Raw genomic sequence first — 15,626 nt, forward strand, 5'->3', positions numbered from 1 at the left:
TCAGAAGCCTTTTGGTGAATCTACCTCTTTGAATGCTAGCACTTCTGGTGCTCAAGGTTTCAAAACAAATTGCACTGCTACTCATCCGAATCACTCCGCAAGTACTTTTTCCAAACTGTGTTTGACTTCTGTAATAGGACTGGCCACACCAAGGAGAGGTGTTATAAACTCCATGGCTATCTACAAAGACAAACTCCACATGTTCAAATCCACAACCACAAATCATCACAAGGTTACAATTCAAAGCCACATGGATATAACTCTAATAGAATCTCTAACTACAAAGGAAAAACAGTTGCTACAAATGCAGCACATAATATGATATCTAAACTAGGAGAAGGATCTATTGTGAGCCAAAAAGAGGCTTCTAACTTTGGTTTATCCAAGGAACAATATGGATAAATAGCTAGTTTATTAGCTCAATTTCAGATGAACAATGCAGAGAACAATCATGACAGTGTCAATCACAACCAGTTGCCCAGTGGAGCTGCTCATTTTACAGGTATTCTTGCTTGCATCTCCTCTATGATTTTGATAATTTATCTTATGGATGCTTCAAGGCAAGGTCTGACTTGTGGATTCTAGATTCAGGAGCACCCCACCATATGACCTTTGATAGATCTCAATTATCCTACATATCACCCTTACCTTATCCCATGTTAATTAGATTATCTAATGGGTATAGAGTTAAAGTCACTGAAATTTGAAGTGTGAGGCTTGCTTCCCATATCATTTTGTATTAGGTTTTGTTTGTACCTTCTTTCAGATATAATCTTATGTCAGTCAATTCCTTGATAGTGCATCTTAAAAGTATTGTCTTATTCACTAACTCTTTCTGTCTTCTACAGGCCCCTTCTCTAAAGAGGCCTTAAGATATTGGTAAAAACCATGATGGATTTCTAGTAGTACAATAGATATAGTTACCTGTTACTACAATTTACATTCATTCTCTCCATATGTAAATACTTCATCTCACAAAAATAATGCTAATGCTACTTCTGCTCATGTTGTTTTGCCTCATAGTAATGACATTGATCAGTTATGACATGACAGACTTGGGCACATGCCCTTTAGCAAAATGATGAAAATATCTTCCATTCCAGCTAAATTTTCCCCAAACCAAACCTTCTTTTGCCCAATCTGCCCTATGGCAAGACAAACAAGGTTACTATTTTCCACAAGAACTAAAGACACTACAACCATTTTTTATCTACTCCACATTAACTTGTGGGGACCCTATCATGTAGACAAACATGACAAACACAAATATTTTCTAACTTTAGTGGATGATCACAGTAGATGTACTTGGACAACTCTTGAGTTGCAAGAGTAATGTGGTTCATACCATTAAATACTTTGTTTCCATGATAGAAAATCAATTTAAAACTACCCTTAAGGCAGTAAGAACAGACAATAGTTTGGAATTTACCAATACCAGTCTCACTAATTTCATTGTATCCAAAGGTATTCTTCACCAGAAAAGTTGTCCTTATACACCTCAACAAAATGGTGTAGTAGAGAGAAAACACAAGTACCTTCTTGAAACTGCTAGGGCTCTTCTTTTCCAATCCAAACTACCTTTGAAGTATTGGGGTGAGTGTGTTCTCACTGCCACTTATATCATCAATAGATTTCCCTCAGCCCTTCTCAATCACAAATGTCCATTTGAACTGTTATTTTACAAGAAACCTTCATATTCCCACTTAAGGAGTTTTTGTTGTCTATGTTATCCCACAATGCCTAAGTGTCATAGAACTAAGTTTGACCCAAAGACCACACCTTATGTTTTTATTGGTTACCCATTTAGGACTAAAGGGTATAGAGTACCAAGTCTGGCCACTAAGAAGATTATAGTTTCCCAAGATGTCTGTTTTTATGAGAATATTTTTCCCTTTAAGTCTCTCAATCTCTCCATTCCAAAGTCTATTTCTAATTTTAAGTGCTTTGATGATCTTCCTGCCACTAATGAACCTGTACAAGATGGTCCAGGAAATGCAAATGTTACTCCTTGGTCTACTGACACTATGCACGACTTAGATCCTATATCACCGCAAGCAGTATCTTCTTCACCATCTATACCTCAAGTCACATCTACCACTACCTCAGTTATGTATCCCCACTCTCAAGGACCTAGAAGGTCTTTAAGGGATCATAAGGTCCCGACATATCTACAAGACAATGTCTATAAATTACCATATTCACCCCTAAGTCAAGCATCATCTAGTCAACCTGATTAGGTTCTATCTTCTTTTTATGTATCTTTCATAGCACAACACCATATAACTCCTGATGATTTGGACCCTAATAGTCAGTTTCTTGCAATGAACATGTCTCTTAATAATGAGCCAAACTCTTATGAGGAAGCTATTGTGAATCTTGATTGGCAAGCAGCTATGACACATGATTTTCAGGCCCTACATGACAATAATACTTGGGATCTTATTCCTCTTCCTCCTGGTAAGAAACCCATTAGTTGTAGGTAGGTGTACAAAATAAACCACAAGGCCGAAGGTAGTGTTGAAAGGTTTAAAGCTAGGCTAGTAGTGAAGGGTTATACTCAACATGCAGGTGTAGACTACTTTGAAAATTTTTCTCCAGTTGTTAAAATGAAAACTGTAAGAACCTTGATTGCAGTAGCATCCAATAAATAATGGAAAATCTATCAACTAGATGTGAATAATGCTTTTCTTCACGGAGACTTGAATGAAGAAGTGTATATGGATGTTCCTCCTGGGATGTAGACTCATGATCCTGCTTTGGTTTGTAAGCTGAAAAAATCACTATATGGTTTGAAACAAGCTAGTAGGAAATGGTATGCCAAACTGGTTGACACTTTGAATTCTAGAGGATATGCATATTCTCCTCATGATCACTCACTATTTTATAGAACAAGAGGCACATCTGTTATTTTTGTAGCAGTTTATGTAGATGATATCCTACTTATAGGAATGGACTATGAAGCTATTAACAACCTCAAAGCCTTTCTCCATAAGTAATTTAAGATAAAAGACCTAGGTTTGTTGCACTATTTTCTTGGATTAGAGGTATTCTACAAGCATGATGGCATCATCATTTCTCAAAGAAAATTTACTATAGATATACTGAAGGAGTTCAACTGTCTTACCTATCCCAATTTAAGTTCTCCTCTTAAACCTAATCACAAGCTCAGAGCTAAGAAAGGTATGCATGTTTCAGATCCAACTCTTTATAGAAAGTTAGTTGTAAATTTAAATTTTCTCACCACCACTAGATTAGACATTGTATATGGGGTCCAACATCTGAGTCAGTTCATGTAAGATCCAAGAGAGCCTCACTTGAATGCTGCTTTTCACATGTTAAGATACTTAAAATAAGACCCCACTATTGGAATCTTTCTGTCTAAATCAGAAGACCTCACTCTCAAAGCCTTTTGTGATTAAGACTGGGCTACTTGCCCAGATTCGAGAAGGTCAATCACAGGCTTCATTGTTCTCTTGAAAGGCAGTCCTATTAGTTGGAAATCTAAGAAGCAAGAAACTATTTCACTTTCTTCAGCTAAGGCTGAATATAGGTCATTGAGAAAAGTAGTAAGAGAGCTGGTGTGGTTATAAAGTTTGCGTGATGAATTGACTGTCTCACCTTCAGGTCCTAGACCTGTTTTTTATGATAGTCAATTCACCATTCACATTTCCAGAAATCCTGTGTTTCATGAACGTACTAAACACATTGAGGTTGACTGTCACTTTGTTCGAACCAAGATTCAAGATGGGCTTATCTTACTTCATCACATTGCTACTCATGATCAGTTAGTAGACATTTTGACTAAGTCACTCACAGGTATAAAGCATGCTTCCATCCTTGACAAGTTGTCAGTGATATCCTCATCTCCAACTTGAGGGGGGTATTGAGATGTATTACTAATTTCATTAGGTGTACTGTAACTTAATTAGCCACTTGCATAGTTAGGTAGTTATAGCATCCAGCTATCATCTAAGTAGTCAGTCGATTATAAATACTTTGTTTATGCTATTTAGCTTTTTTTGTCCAGTTTAATAAAAATTGTGCAGTTTCCACTTTTCTCTTCTTTTTCTCTCTGTTTTCTCTGTAAAGGTTTCTATGGATTTAGCTGAAACTCCATCGTTGTGAGTATTCCAAGCACCAACTATGTGATCTTTTGGACCTTGACACAATCTAATTCGATACATATGTATTTCTTATCCAAACGTTATAGTTAACATGGCATCCATGATTGAGCAATGTCAAGTTGCGCCACTTCCTGGTAGTGTTGCTGAGTTGACACTCCTTCTTACCTATTTTGATCATATATGGTTAGAATTTTGCCGTATATAGCGAATACTATTCTACAAGCTCCCTATTACCAAACTCGATTTCATACAAAACATTATCCCTCCTCTTAAAGATTTACCATCCCTCGCTCTCTAACACTATAAACCCTTAGCTAGCAATGTTGCTTGTCCAATAAATTTGAATGGATATCCTGAGTTACGCTATGTGACAGAAGATTCTATGTTAGTTATGATTTCTGAGACTGATATGGATCTCAATTATCTCATTGATGACCATCCCCCTGATGCTAAGGATTTTTATCACTTTGTTCCTCAGTTGACGGAACCTAAGGATGCACCGGGGGTCCAATTAGCCCCAATCTTAGCCATTCAAGTGATAGTTTTTCCAAATATAGGTGTATCCATTTGTTTAACTAATAATCATGTTGCTGGTGATGGAGCTACCAATTAGGGTTCATTAGGGCGTGGGCTCTGCTCCAAAAGTTTGGTGGTCGTGAACAATTCTTATTGAAAGAGTTGATTCCATTTTATGATAGGTCCATAATCAAAGACCCATATAGACAGGCAATGTCCATATGGGAAGTAAAGAAGAAAAATAATCTAGAGATGCGTGACATTGTGACTCTTCGTGAACGTAAGGTTCAAGGTACATTTACTATAAGATGAGATGACATTGAGAAACTCAAGATTTTAATGTTATCAAGATGACGGAGTACTCTAACTCATGTAAGATCTTTCACTGTAACATGTGCTTATGTATGGACTTGCTTGATAAAATCATAGGACGCAATCGGAGAAGAGATCATAGAAGACAATGTAATGGAATTGTGCAGGAGATTGCAGAGCGCGACTCAATCCACCACTTCCTCAATCTTATTTCGGGAATTCCATAGTGGGCTACATCGCAAGAATAAGACATGCCAACTTAGCTGGAAAGGAAGGCTTTACAATTGCAGCGGAATTAATTGGAGAAGTCATTCAAAAAATGATGAAGGATGAGGAATGGATCCAGAATGGTAACTGGTTTAAAGAATTAAACACCATAGGTGAGAACCGAATGCTTACAGTTGTTGGATCGCGAAAACTTGACTTATATGCTGCTTATTTTGGATGGAGAAGGGCCGCCAAGTTAGAGTTTGTTTCTTGACAATGATGGTGGAATATCAATGTCTCTTAGTAAAATCTAAGTACTTTAATGTAGATTTAGAGATTGGCTTGTCTTTTTCTAGAACTCGAATGGATACTTTTGCTGCTATATTCACCCACGATCTCAATTTTTTATAGCAAGCTTGAGTGGAGGGGTGGGAATTTGGAAAGGACCTCTCTGTACTAAGTACTAATTAGCAATAAAATAGACATAAAGTCTGACCTTTTGAGCCCCAGATCACATGCATCAAATTTTAGATGTAATTCTAGTCCAAATAAGAATGGTGTATCATAAGACTTATAATGTAAGAGGTACTTTATTATTCAACTGCTTTATATTAGTTCTCTCTACATCAGAATGAGTTGCTGCTACTGCTACTTCTTCTTCTTTTATTTTTATCTTTTGTAATTTACATTTTGTCCTATTCATTTTAATGATTTACACCTTAATTTCTTTATAATTTTGCTAAACAATCAAACAATTGTTTTCCTAGAATATTCATGAGGATAAAACATGAAAATTAGATACAAAAAAAGAGATACAACACCAGATAAAAAGAGGTAAAGTATAGGACTGTTTGGATTGATGCTTGGCTTTTGGTCATATAAATCAAAAGTCGTAAGTTAGAAATTATAATTTATGACGTTGAATTTATTTTTACTATTTTAACTTAAAACTAAATATTTATATACAGTTTTTTATTTTCTTCAAATACTAGAAATCTTTAAAAGTTATTTTATCTTAACAAGGGTGTGTTTGGTATGATGGAAAATGTTTTCTTGGAACATGTCTTCTTGGAAAATAAGTTGGTTTTCTACTGTTAGAGTACGTCCCCTACTAATCATTGACTTTAATGTAAGAGTTTTCTATGAATGAAATGGGTTGTCTGACGTGTTCCAAGGAAGTAATAAAATAGAAAGTAAGGAACACAATAATTTTTACTCGGAAAACACCCAGCTCAAATGGTGTCAAAAACCACGGCCTGCACCTTTACAGGATTTAACCCCAACTTCACTAAATAACTCTGAGCCTCAACAACGACTGATTACAAAACTCTTGTAACCAACAAATAGGAATTATAAACTCTAATTCCTTTAACTCAATTGCTAGGAATTATAAACTCTAATTCCTAACTACACATACACCTCCCAAGGTATGCGTTTCCAAAGTCTTTGAGTTTTTTCCAACTCAAAGACTAGCTCCTAGTTCAGTTTATAACACACTGAAACTAATAATATTACATCAATAGTTCAAACACAATGAACAACTCTAAAAATCAACCCTAAAACTCTTAGTTGGATTCTATACTTAGGACTAGGTTCTTTAAAGTGTTTCTTCAGTGATTAAGTAGCACTTCCTGAAGTCAATCTGTCGATTGTGCTTTTCTGCTATGTAAGTGCGTAAGTTTATTCTGACTGATGCATCTTCTATTTAAGTACAACTCTTAAAAGAGTCATTCTTTATTTCAAACTCCCCCTTTAATCAGAACTCTCATTGCAAAGAGTTCTACTTCAAGTGAGACTCCTTCTTCAATTCCAACTCATGTCTTCTTATTATTGTAGTCAAACTCCAACTCTTTAAATCAGCACATGTTTATTTTCTTGAGTTTATCTGAATTAACCACCTATATGGTTCTTCCTTGATTTTTGCACGCTTATCTTTAATCATTGATGATTTTGCTACAAGTTTCAGCTACACGAGACAGTGTGTCTGTGAACCAGCTTGACTGACATGTTTCATATCACTTTTTCAATCATCAAAACTACATTATACCCAAAAAATTCCCCCTTTTTAATGATGAAAAACCTCTTGTCTTTGTGCGTTCGACCATCTTTACCTATAGGTACAAAAGTATAATACACTAGAATGAAATAGGTTAGTCAATGGGTTATAAACATTGCACATTTCTCTTATCTTCCCCCTTTTGGCATCATCAAAAAACTATTTCAATGCAATAATATACTAGCCAAAGCAATAGTTATGCTATTCATGGCCACTTGGGCTATCACCAAAACAATCAGACAAAAAACTCGAGCCAACATAGTAAGGTATTAAAAAGAGCAAAAACATGAGTCAATTTAGCAAAGATAACCATTCCATTTAATTGCTAGAGCATGTTTCACATTAAACCTAAGCTAGTACTGAACAAAGAAAAATAAGTAAGCATTTTAAAAATATGGTATAAAAGTGGTACATGGCTAAGGGTTCGAATAGTGATGAGGAAAGAGGAACAGATGATATCAACCGTGTCAATTGATGAATGACTTCAATATTTTCATCCCTCTCTCAATCAAGGTCAAGCTTCAAAGTTATGATCCTAGCCTGAAGGACCACTTATTCCACTTCATGACTATCTTATGCAGCTTCTATTTCAAAATTTATCTCAGCTAAATCATTTTTTCTTATATTTTTTTCAATGAGTGTTATCCCTCCTTATTGAACCAGGTAGAGCAGAATGATTCATCTATTTAAAAATATCCATTGTTGTTTGAAAAGTCAAACCTAAACTAGGACTGAGAAGTCCTAAAAGATCTGAGCCAATTAGGAACAAAAAGAGAGAGCATGTCCCTTTTTATTCTTCAAAAAATATATCCTGCATGTGATTGATGATCAAGCTTGGCAAATCCATGGTACACAACTAATATTTTGGTTGAAAGAGAAGAAAGAATGTTTGGTGTAGGATTCACACATTTGTGAACAACTATTTGGAGAGAATCAAAGAAAGTTTGGTCAACCAATTCGTCAGCTTTGTTAGACAAGGGGAGAATGAAGCATGAGGAATTGAACAAGCATGCTCAACTGTTTCAACTTAGACAGCCTATGCTTATGTCAGTGTAGAACATACCTAATAAGAAGAATTTTATGGTCACAATTGCTTACTTGTACCTATGTTTCTGCACAATCTAATACAAAATTAGGTTAGAAGAGTCAAAAATCTGGAATTGGGACACACAACTAAATGTGCAAGGTTGAATCAAATAACATTTTAGATAATAAGATCAAAAAGAAAAATGGTTGTTCTAGTCAATCATTGAGGGAAGTTCATGCAATTTTAATCATCTCCAAGTTTAACCTATTCTTTTCAAAATGCTATCTACTTAGTGTTAGTGGTGCATTTTTAGTCAATTAAGTAATCCACATAATCAACATCTTTATAGGCCACAATAGTGAAATTGCTTTCCTTTGGATACCATAGTCCCAAGTCATTGATTTGTTGTTTCCCCTATCGATATGACCTCAGTCATGGAACAGGTGGTATAATATATTTCTGTGCATGCTCAGTAGTTTCACTGTCATCCTCTTAACTTCTCTGCTTTTTACATTAGTCCACAAATATTTATACGAACCAGGTTCAAGCACTAGATCGTTATTTTTTGTAGATCTCCCTTGCTTCCCCCTTACACGAGCACTACAAATATGACCATCTTTCAAATGACCCATTCCCCCTTTAAATGTGGTGAGTGAAAGAAACTTTATTTTCTTCAAGTCTTATACCTTGATCAAGCTTTATTCATGTACAAATTTTTCTTGCCTCCTTTTACTCTTACCTGCAAAATAAATTAGGGGTTAACTTTAGGCACCCAGACAAGCTTGGGTCCTTTCTTATAAGTAAATGGATAAATCAGATTTTTTCTAGCCCATACAGGTAACAGGTTATGTGACCTGTTTCTCTGACTAGGTTTAGTTATCCTTTTCTTGGTCTGAGATAGTTTATTTGCTAGATTTAGACTGCTAGATCTGCTTTTGGCAGCAATAGGACATTCAGTGGTTGGGTATCCTAGTTTTCCATAAATATAACATAAATCTTTATAGGAAATAGTTTCTTTGTGAAAACCTATGCCAACCCTCTCATTTTGAGTCCTACTACATAGATGATTAACAATTCTAGATGACTTGGTCCATCAGTTAGCTCTTTCAAGATCAAGTTTTATCCTAGAGTTTTCTTGAGTTAGCTTTCTAACCTTTTCTCTTTGATAAAACAATTCATCTTTTCTTTGTTTAAGTTCAGACTTAATTCTTTGATGATTTTCACTCATGGCTCCTTTTTCTTTTTCAGTAATTGACAATTTTAAGATTTCTAATTTTAGATCTAGGTTTGATAAACCAAGTTGACTGACCTATTCCTTTAGGGTGTAGTTTTCTGTATCAGTGACATTCTTGCAAGTCTCAAGATCAATGTAATAAAACTTTAGACTTGCAAAAACATTGAATAACTGATCCCTTTTAGACGTGAGCTCGTGAAAATCATCAATCAATGCGTTCATCAAGGGAATTAGTCTTTTCTTGGAACAAAGATGCAATTTATCTTTAAGATCAAGTAGACTTACCTCAGATTTTTTTCCTTTTCTTCCATGTCTGAGTCATCTATAGCCATAAGTGCACTTTCATCAACTCCATCATCATCAGATTCTTCTGAGCTTGATCCTCATGCAGCCATCGTAGCAAATGATTCCTTCTTTTAAAGTAAGATTTCTCTTTTAGCTTCAACTATTTTTCAGCTCTTGCATTTTTTCGCTCAATTTCCCACAATGAACAATCCCTGATCATATGATCTGTATCTTCATACTTGAAATAACCAGCTTGAAACTTATAGTTGGAATAACACCTACTACTCGTTCCTTTCTTGTTCTGGCGCTTTCCTTTCTTAAAATACATTTTGAAATTCTTGGTAAGCTTTCTATTATCCAGATCTGATTCTACAATGTCATACTATTTTAGTGTTATTTACTTATCCTTAGTTCTTTTATTTTTCTCTAAGGTATCCATGTTTTTCTCATATGCATTCACAAGAGTCTCCCAAATTTATTTTGTAGTGGTGCAACCTGAAATCCTGTTATATTCATCTGGTCTAAGTTCGCAAATGAGAATATACTTAGCTTTTGCATTCTTTCCAAGCATCTTAAGGTCGGCCTTATCATACTCATTCTTGTATTTTAATATATCCTTATTTTCAGCATCCTTCTTCATGAGGTATTGAGGTCCATCAATAATTTTATTCCAGAGTTTATAGTCAACAGCCTGAAGAAAATCTTTCATCCTTTCTTTCTATCCTGAGTGGTACTGTCCATTGAACAAATGGAGGCCTATTGATGTCTTGTCCTTCGCAGTAGCCAGTGGTGGTGCAGAATTTATCTTTGATCTTATCTTAAGGTGTTAGCCTTCACAAGATAACCAGCTCTGATACCACTTGTTAGAGTACGTCCCCTACTAATTAGTGACTCTAACATAAGAGTTGCATATGGATGAAATGGGTTGCTTGACGTGTTCCAAGGAACCAGTAAAATAGAAAGTAAGGAACACAATAATTTTTACACGAAAAGCACTCGGCTCAAATAGTGTAAAAAATTATGACCTGCACCTCTACAGGATTTAACCCCAACTTCACTAAATAACTCTGAGCCTCAACAACGTCTGATTACAAAACTCTTGTAACCAACAAATAGGAATTATAAACTCTAATTCTTTTAACTCAGTTGCTAGAAATTATAAACTCTAATTCCTAACTACACACACCTCCAAGGTATGCGTTTCTAAAGTCTCTGAGTTTTTCCCAAATCAAAGGCTAGCTCCTAGTTCAGTTTATAACACACTGAAACTAATAATATTACATCAACAGTTCAAACACAATGAACAACTCTAAAAATAAACCCTAAAACTCTTAGCTGGATTCTATACTTAGGACCAGGTTCTTTAATGTGTTTCTTCAGTGATTTAGTAGCACTTCGTGAAGTCAATCTGTCGATTTTGCTTTTCTTCTTTATAAGTGCGTGAGTTTATTCTGACTGATGCATCTTCTATTTAAGTACAAATCTTCAAAGAGTCATTCTTTATTTCAAACTCCCCCTTCAATCAGAACTCTCATTGCATAGAGTTCTACTTCAAGTGAGACTCCTTCTTCAATTCCAACTCTTGTCTTCTTAGTGTTGTAGTCAAACTCCAACTCTTTAAATCAGCACATGTTTATTTTCTTGAGTTTATCTGAATTAACCACCCATCTGTTCCTTCCTTGATTTTTTCACATTTGTCTTTAATCATCGATGATTTTGCTACAAGTTTCAGCTACACGAGACAGTATGTCTGTGAACCAGCTTGGCTAACATGTTTCATATAACTTTGTCAATCATCAAAACTACATCATACCCAACATCTACTTATTTTCTCATGTTTTATTGGTGAGTGGAAAATATTTTCTGAAAAATATTTTATGGTGTTTGGTTGGTGAGTAGAGACTATTTTTTAGAAAAATATTTTCTAGCGTTTGATTGGTGAGTGAAAAAATATTTTTTTAGAAAATACTACTAACTGTTAACTAGTATATCAGTACCTCTAGCAACTCAACAATTTGTAAGAGCTAATTTAAGCATAGCAAATAATATCAATATCGAATACTAAATATTACAATCACTAAATTTAAGCAACTATTAATTAGCAAATATAGGAGACACTTTCCAATATTTTGTCAGGACAATCTCAAGATACTACAATCAATAGAATTATAACGGAACGACAAGCTTATTCAACCTCGTGAACAAGTTACATCGATGATAAAATGAAATATACAATTAGCAAAAGTAACATAGGTAAGTGTTTCTCTATGCATATAAAAATAACAATACATTCAACGAACATTGAAAATGGGAAAAATTCGGGTTTCACTATTTTTTATTTCAAGAAGTGAAGAATTGAAGCAAAACACAGTGAAAATATTTTTGAGTAATATAAATTTTTGAGAAATGTGAATTTTTTGAGTCATGTAAATATGAGTGTTGTTGGGGTGGGGTAGAGAGGTGGGGGTGGGGTCATAAGCTATATTTGTCATTTTCTGGAAAATGACTTCCCTTGGTCTTTGAAGGAAGTCATTTTCCCTCAAATTGAAACATTTTATTGCAACCAAACAAGGAAAAATAAGAAAACATTTTCCATCATACCAAACTAAGTCAATTCAAACAAACACATAGTGCTCTTCTAAAACGACCTAGTATAATATTTCTCTTTAACAACCTTTTTAAGCTTTTATTGTTGTCTCGTACTAGTATATCGGATCTTCAGATTCCCATGCTTATTTTTATGAATAGAAAAATTGTATTCTTCCATTTCAATTTACTTATTGTTGTTTGATTGGACACGAAAATTTTTAAAAAAGATTTTTAAAAATTTATAGTGTAAATAAGTCATATTTGTATGACGATAAATTGTCACATTAAAGATAAAATAGATATTTAAAATTAAACTATTACTACATTTAAAGACTATAAATTTTTATTTTTTTTGTTGTTGTTGGAACAGAAAAATCGGAAAGAATGTCACAGTAATAAGATGAGAGCTTTCAATGAAATATGGGAGAAAGTCATACATATGAGTAACGTGTAACATGAGGCGATTTGATTCGATTTTTATAAAAATCAAATCAAACCAAGTAAATCGGTTTCGCGGAATAGTTATTAATGTGAAATTAAAATTTCAGCAATCAATGGCGGATGTATTGTGAAAATTAGGTTCCATAGAATTTAGTAACTTTTAACCCATATTTTGTATTTATGTTAAAAATGTTTCTTAATACATAATAAGTACGCCTCAACCCTAAAAAAGTTAGGATCCACTGTATGAATCCCCTTTTCATTATTTAGGCTCATATCGTCATAATAATAAATAAAATTGTTGGATATTATGCAGTTTTGATGATTGACAACTTGATATGAAATATGTCAGTCAAGCTGGTTCACAGACACCCAAAGAAAATAAACATGTGCTAATTTGAAGAGTTGGAGTTTGACTACAACACTAAGGAGGCAAGAGTTGGAATTGAAGAAGCAGTCTCACTTGAAGTAGAACTCTTAAGTAATGAGAGTTTTGATTGAAGGGGGAGTTTGAAATAAAGAATGACTCTTTGGAGAGTTGTGCTTAAATAAAAGATGTATCATTCATAGTGACTTACGTACTTAAAAAGCTGAAAAGGGCAATTGACAGATTGACGAAGTGTTACTCAATCACTAAAGCGACATATTGAAGAACCTGGTCCTAAGTATAGAATCGGGCTAAGAGTTTTGTAATCAGTCGTCGCTGAGGCTCAGAGTTATTTAGTGAAGTTGGGGTTAAATCTTGTATAGGTACAGGTCATGTTTTTTTACACCTCTTTGAGCCGGGTGTTTTCCACATGAAAATTTATTGTGTTATTTACTTACTATTTTTGCTAGTTTGAAATAGTTAGTCAAATTTTTTCATCTTTAGGCAACAACTACGTTAAAATAAAGTAATCAGTAGGGCACGTACTCTAACAAGTGGTATCAGAGCCAAGTCTCTTACATATAAGGTTAGCACCTAAGAGTAGATCACTATGATAATTTCGCACCGCCTACTGATCACAGTGAAGGTCAATCCACTACTAAACCTCCACTTTTTGATGGCTCTCATTTCATTTGGTGGAAAGCTAGGATGGAAATGTTCATTCAAGGAGAAGACTACGAGTTGTAGAACAGAATTACTGATGGTCCAACTATCCCAATGAAGCTGGTGGATGGAGAACAAGTCGAGAAAGTGAGAAATGAATTTACTGCTGATGACTTGGTTGCACTAAGGAAAAATGCAAAGGCTAAGAACATCTTAGTGTGTAGACTAGGTCCAACTAGTATATCAGAGTGTCTACTTGCACCACAGCCAAGCAAATTTGGGATGCCTTGGTTAATGCTCATGAGGGCACCACTCAAGTTAGAAAATTCAGTATTGCTCTCCTCTTTACTGAGTATAAGGCTTTTAAGATGAAGGATAATGAATCTCTTCATCAGATGATGTCAAGACTCGCTACTTTAACTAATGAATTAACTTTTTTGAGAAAAATCATCACTATTGAGTAACAAGTTAAGAAAGTGTTAAAAATTTTGCCTAAGTCTAAGTAGGATGTCAAGGTTAATTATTGCGATTAGGGAGGCAAAGGATCTAGCTAGGATGACCTTGGATGAATTAGTTGGAAATTTGAAGACTTATGAGATGCTGATTGATGAAGTAAAGAAGGAAATGATAGCTCATGAAAAAACCTTGGCCTTAAAAGGTTCAGACATTGATGAAGAAGTTGAATTGACTGAAGAACAGGTGACATTTATAACTAAGAATTTCAGCAAAGTCTTTAAAAATAGGAATGAAACAAGTAGCAAAAAACATTCCAATGACAATCCCACTGGTGTTACAAGTGTGATAAAACTGATTATCAAATTCGAGATTGTCTAGTTTGGAAAATTGAATGGAGAAAAGAAAGAACTGAGGAAGAATTAAAAGAAAAGGTTAAGAAGGAAGAAAATGCTATGGTGGCTACTTGGTAATCCGACTCAGAAGAATCGGGTGAGGAAGAGGTAGATGATACTATTCTCATGGCAGTTGGAGATTCAGACATGGAAAAAGAAGATGACACCTCTGAGGTAAGTTTTCCTGAACTTACAAAGAAATTACATTTATTTTCTAAAGGAAAACTTATTTCTCTGATGAGTGCTCTAATTGATAATTTCCAAGAATTAACTTTCAATAGGAATAAGCTGTTCAACAGTCTTGCAAGTCTCAAATTTGAATTTATTAATCTAGAAACTTGCAAGAACACTGTTGAAAAGGAGAATCGCACTCTTAAGAAATAGGTTGGTCAACTTGATTCTTCAAATCTGACTCTAAAATCTGAAGTCTTAAAATTGACTCTTTATGAAAAGGGGAAAAAGGTCAAAAGTGGAGAACAAGAAGATATTGAACTTGAACTAATTAAGTTCAAACAAGAATGTAGCGATGAAAAGGGAAAGGTGAACAGATTAAGTCAAGAAGTCTCTAAACTGAAACTTGATATTGAAAGGACAAATAGGTGGACATATTTCTCTAGAATTGTTCATCAAGTGAGTGAAAAAAACTCATAGTGAAAAGGCTGGACAGGGGTTTTACAAAATCTTTAAAGTTACTCAGGATTTGTGCTACATATGTGGTAGTCATGGACATCCAACTACTGAATGTTCAGTTGCTACTAAAAGCAGATTATGGAGTGTAAGTTTAGCAAGAAGATCTAACTCTATGATATCCCAAACCAATAAAGGGAAAAATCAAACTGGTCAGAGGAACAGGTCACACAAGCTATTGCCTCAATGGGCTAGAATAAATCCCTTTTATATTTTTACTAATAAGAAAGTACCCAAGCTTGTATGGGTTTCTAAATCTAAGCCCTAATC

General features: G+C 34.6%; 1 pseudogene; it reads left to right on the top strand.

Annotated features, from left to right (window-relative positions):
* The first annotated feature begins 4,215 nt into the window (after positions 1–4,215).
* Positions 4,216–5,570, top strand: LOC107845226 (annotated as a pseudogene).
* The last annotated feature ends 10,056 nt before the right edge of the window (positions 5,571–15,626 follow it).

Source organism: Capsicum annuum, chromosome 10 (assembly GCF_002878395.1).
Source record: "Capsicum annuum cultivar UCD-10X-F1 chromosome 10, UCD10Xv1.1, whole genome shotgun sequence".
Classification (NCBI taxonomy): domain Eukaryota; kingdom Viridiplantae; phylum Streptophyta; class Magnoliopsida; order Solanales; family Solanaceae; genus Capsicum; species Capsicum annuum.